The following is a 5,636-nucleotide window of genomic DNA, read 5'->3' on the forward strand; positions in this document are numbered from 1 at the left end:
ACACTATGTGAGCTATTCCAATCTATGCGTCCAACTGGTGAACATTATGTTGTGAAGGCGAGCTCCACTGTACTTACCACCGGGTATGGTGTTCGTACAACCATCAGTAAACATGTGAACCAACGACGATCGAAGGAATAAATTCCGTTCTCAGCATCGCTGGCTATGATCGGGCAATTTACGGGCTTGCAATCCTCCTATGCACCTGGCAATGTATGGTAGTGTTTCCTGCTGCTTTCCTGATTTGGATGTGTACCATGGCCTTTATCAGGCACTCTCTACTAGCTCCGGAATCGAACCCTGATTCCCGCTTCCCGTCACAACCATGGTAGTCCTCTACACTACCATCAATAGTTGATGGGGCACAGTCAAGTGAAAGATCGGTACCAGACTTCAACTCAATCGGCCGATTGGTTTAACTAATAAGTGCACCGGTCCTACCACCTTCAGAAGCAGCATTCCCGGCCTGTTGCATGTATTAGCTCTGGTTTTCATCAATCTTCCCCTGCTGTGTTATACTGAGCTTATGCGGTTTCTCGATTGTCGTGCAAAGTGTGTTATCACACATACCCAATATGCTCAACTCTCATGTTCGTTTGACGCACCAAACTTTATTAGTGATGCACCACACAACAGGTTTTAATATACGCGATCGTGTGTGTTTCAGTGTGAACTTGGTGCGCCAAGTCCATTTGTGATGCATCACTTAGCTAACCATCTTTCGGGACTGTTTAGGGTATGTGCTCCTCCACATCTATGCTTACTCGTACACATTCTCTGTCAATAGGTTTAAGATCGGGCATTCTACCATATCATTGCCTTAATGCTTTCAAATCAAGGCTACCAGGGTAGCCTAATTGCGTTCGAAACTCAACTTGTGAGCTGTCGGCCCTAGAAGTTTTTTAGGCTGCTAGGACCTCTCTCTATATTTTGCCTTTGGACTTCTCGAAGCTCAACTTGTGAGCAGTTCCATGCACCACTACCCGTATCTCTTAGCTTAGTTCTAGCCATGTGCGTTCAAAGCTCAACGTTAAGCTGTGTCCTGCACCACAATCGTTATATAATAAGCTTATCTCTAAGCTTTTTTGCGTTCAATGCTCAACGTTAAGCTATCCCTTCGCTTAGAACCTCGCTCTACATTTTGCCTTTGGACTTCTCGAAGCTCAACTTGTGAGCTGTTCCATGCACCACTATAGGTATCTCTTAGCTTAGTTCTAGCCATTTGCGTTCAAAGCTCAACGTTAAGATGTGTTCTGCACCACAATCCTTATATAATAAGCTTATCTCTAAGCTTTTTTGCGTTCAATGCTCAACGTTAAGCTATCCCTTCGCTTAGAACCTCGCTCTATATTCAACTTTCAGATACCTCAAAGCTCAACTTATGTGGTCTGCAATTGCTCTTGAACGGGTACAATTTCTGACAGAGGGGGGTTTTTGGCCCAAATTATGCATTATTAGTTTAACCTCCGTCGCAGAACCACATTTGACCAGGTCGAGAAAAAAATTTTTTCGTGACGACCTGGTCCCCCATAGTAGGGAATGAACATGACATCTTAACCATATTTGACCATTTTCAAATTTCTCGTCGCGGAATGATGACTTTACTAGTAAAATTTGTTCCGGGTAGGGACCTCCCATACAAAATTTTCATCGCTCCAAAAGTGATTTTGTTTCACTTTTCAACATTTACAAGGTCCATAAATCATGTTTTGAGACGATATGGAAAAAAAAATTTTTTGCCCGTCTCGACCAACTCGACCGATGGTGACCACAGTAGGGTGCTCCATACAAATTTTGCTTATGTGAAATTTTTCAGTGTAAAATAAGGTTTCTCCAATCGATCGCGGGTTTCACTTTTCATCATTTGCTAGGTCTAACTATGATGTTTTGAGTGGTCCCGCAAAAATTTTTTCTTGGACCGGGCCTTCCTTCCCGGCCCTGTCGGTGTGCTCTGCAGTAGGGTGCTCCATACAAATTTTGCTTATGTGGAATTTTTCAGTGTAAAATAAGGTTTCTCCAATCGATCGCGGGTTTCACTTTTCATCATTTGCTAGGTCTAACTATGATGTTTTGAGTGGTCCCGCAAAAATTTTTTCTTGGACCGGGCCTTCCTTCCCGGCCCTGTCGGTGTGCTCTGCAGTAGGGTGCTCCATACAAATTTTGCTTATGTGGAATTTTTCAGTGTAAAATAAGGTTTCTCCAATCGATCGCGGGTTTCACTTTTCATCATTTGCTAGGTCTAACTATGATGTTTTGAGTGGTCCCGCAAAAATTTTTTCTTGGACCGGGCCTTCCTTCCCGGCCCTGTCGGTGTGCTCTGCAGTAGGGTGCTCCATACAAATTTTCCTTATGTGGAATTTTTCAGTGTAAAATAAGGTTTCTCCAATCGATCGCGGGTTTCACTTTTCATCATTTGCTAGGTCTAACTATGATGTTTTGAGTGGTCCCGCAAAAATTTTTTCTTGGACCGGGCCTTCCTTCCCGGCCCTGTCGGTGTGCTCTGCAGTAGGGTGCTCCATACAAATTTTGCTTATGTGGAATTTTTCAGTGTAAAATAAGGTTTCTCCAATCGATCGCGGGTTTCACTTTTCATCATTTGCTAGGTCTAACTATGATGTTTTGAGTGGTCCCGCAAAAATTTTTTCTTGGACCGGGCCTTCCTTCCCGGCCCTGTCGGTGTGCTCTGCAGTAGGGTGCTCCATACAAATTTTGCTTATGTGGAATTTTTCAGTGTAAAATAAGGTTTCTCCAATCGATCGCGGGTTTCACTTTTCATCATTTGCTAGGTCTAACTATGATGTTTTGAGTGGTCCCGCAAAAATTTTTTCTTGGACCGGGCCTTCCTTCCCGGCCCTGTCGTTGTGCTCTGCAGTAGGGTGCTCCATACAAATTTTCCTTATGTGGAATTTTTCAGTGTAAAATAAGGTTTCTCCAATCGATCGCGGGTTTCACTTTTCATCATTTGCTAGGTCTAACTATGATGTTTTGAGTGGTCCCGCAAAAATTTTTTCTTGGACCGGGCCTTCCTTCCCGGCCCTGTCGGTGTGCTCTGCAGTAGGGTGCTCCATACAAATTTTCCTTATGTGGAATTTTTCAGTGTAAAATAAGGTTTCTCCAATCGATCGCGGGTTTCACTTTTCATCATTTGCTAGGTCTAACTATGATGTTTTGAGTGGTCCCGCAAAAATTTTTTCTTGGACCGGGCCTTCCTTCCCGGCCCTGTCGGTGTGCTCTGCAGTAGGGTGCTCCATACAAATTTTGCTTATGTGGAATTTTTCAGTGTAAAATAAGGTTTCTCCAATCGATCGCGGGTTTCACTTTTCATCATTTGCTAGGTCTAACTATGATGTTTTGAGTGGTCCCGCAAAAATTTTTTCTTGGACCGGGCCTTCCTTCCCGGCCCTGTCGGTGTGCTCTGCAGTAGGGTGCTCCATACAAATTTTGCTTATGTGGAATTTTTCAGTGTAAAATAAGGTTTCTCCAATCGATCGCGGGTTTCACTTTTCATCATTTGCTAGGTCTAACTATGATGTTTTGAGTGGTCCCGCAAAAATTTTTTCTTGGACCGGGCCTTCCTTCCCGGCCCTGTCGGTGTGCTCTGCAGTAGGGTGCTCCATACAAATTTTCCTTATGTGGAATTTTTCAGTGTAAAATAAGGTTTCTCCAATCGATCGCGGGTTTCACTTTTCATCATTTGCTAGGTCTAACTATGATGTTTTGAGTGGTCCCGCAAAAATTTTTTCTTGGACCGGGCCTTCCTTCCCGGCCCTGTCGGTGTGCTCTGCAGTAGGGTGCTCCATACAAATTTTCCTTATGTGGAATTTTTCAGTGTAAAATAAGGTTTCTCCAATCGATCGCGGGTTTCACTTTTCATCATTTGCTAGGTCTAACTATGATGTTTTGAGTGGTCCCGCAAAAATTTTTTCTTGGACCGGGCCTTCCTTCCCGGCCCTGTCGGTGTGCTCTGCAGTAGGGTGCTCCATACAAATTTTCCTTATGTGGAATTTTTCAGTGTAAAATAAGGTTTCTCCAATCGATCGCGGGTTTCACTTTTCATCATTTGCTAGGTCTAACTATGATGTTTTGAGTGGTCCCGCAAAAATTTTTTCTCTTAGCCAGTCAACCCTTTCGTCCATGTCGGTGTGTTCTGCAGTAGGGTGCTCCAACCAAGTTTTCCTAATGAAAGTTTTTCGTGGTTTCGTGTGAGTTAAAAACTCCGGAACTTGGCTTATTTTCACCATAATTTCCACATATGGTGACCAACTCAATAAACGTTTTGTGCGTATCCTATGGACAGTTTTTCGCGTTCAACTTGGTGAACTAGGGTTGTTTTCCCGAAGGGTAAAAAAATCTGGACTTAGCCAAATTTTGAAATCTCCAACCAATCTTGGCCTGTTAGATTATCTTGGTTGGGTTGCTATGGGCTGGTACGGCCTACTTGATAGGCAATGTTTCAACTCTTGGAAGCTTTCGTGGTTGTTTAGAACTGTCCATGGCCTTCTTGATAGAAATGGCTTATCGTGGCCATGGACTTAGCAACATTTTGAGATCCAATCTTGGCCTGTTAGATTATCTTGGTTGGGTTGCTATGGGCTGGTACGGCCTACTTGATAGGCAATGTTTCAACTCTTGGAAGCTTTCGTGGTTGTTTAGAACTGTCCATGGCCTTCTTGATAGAAATGGCTTATCGTGGCCATGGACTTAGCAACATTTTGAGATCCAATCTTGGCCTGTTAGATTATCTTGGTTGGGTTGCTATGGGCTGGTACGGCCTACTTGATAGGCAATGTTTCAACTCTTGGAAGCTTTCGTGGTTGCTAAGCACAGTTCGTGGCCTTCTTGATAGAAATGGCTTATGGTGGCCATGGACTTAGCCAAATTTTGAAATCTCCAACCAATCTTGGCCTGTTAGAGTATCTTGGTTGGGTTGCTATGGGCTGGTACGGCCTACTTGATAGGCAATGTTTCAACTCTTGGAAGCTCTCGTGGTTGCTAAGCACAGTTCGTGGCCTTCTTGATAGAAATGGCTTATGGTGGCCATGGACTTAGCAAAATTTTGAAATCTCCAACCAATCTTGGCCTGTTAGAGTATCTTGGTTGGGTTGCTATGGGCTGGTACGGCCTACTTGATAGGCAATGTTTCAACTCTTGGAAGCTCTCGTGGTTGCTAAGCACAGTTCGTGGCCTTCTTGATAGAAATGGCTTATGGTGGCCATGGACTTAGCAAAATTTTGAAATCTCCAACCAATCTTGGCCTGTTAGAGTATCTTGGTTGGGTTGCTATGGGCTGGTACGGCCTACTTGATAGGCAATGTTTCAACTCTTGGAAGCTCTCGTGGTTGCTAAGCACAGTTCGTGGCCTTCTTGATAGAAATGGCTTATGGTGGCCATGGACTTAGCAAAATTTTGAAATCTCCAACCAATCTTGGCCTGTTAGAGTATCTTGGTTGGGTTGCTATGGGCTGGTACGGCCTACTTGATAGGCAATGTTTCAACTCTTGGAAGCTTTCGTGGTTGCTAAGCACTGTCCATGGCCTTCTTGGTAGAAATGGCTTATCGTGGCCATGGACTTAGCAAAATTTTGAATTCTCCAACCAATCTTGGCCTGTTAGAGTATCTTGGTTGGGTTGCTATGG

This window comes from Anopheles marshallii (assembly GCF_943734725.1).
Source record: "Anopheles marshallii chromosome X unlocalized genomic scaffold, idAnoMarsDA_429_01 X_unloc_164, whole genome shotgun sequence".
Classification (NCBI taxonomy): Eukaryota; Metazoa; Arthropoda; class Insecta; order Diptera; family Culicidae; genus Anopheles; species Anopheles marshallii.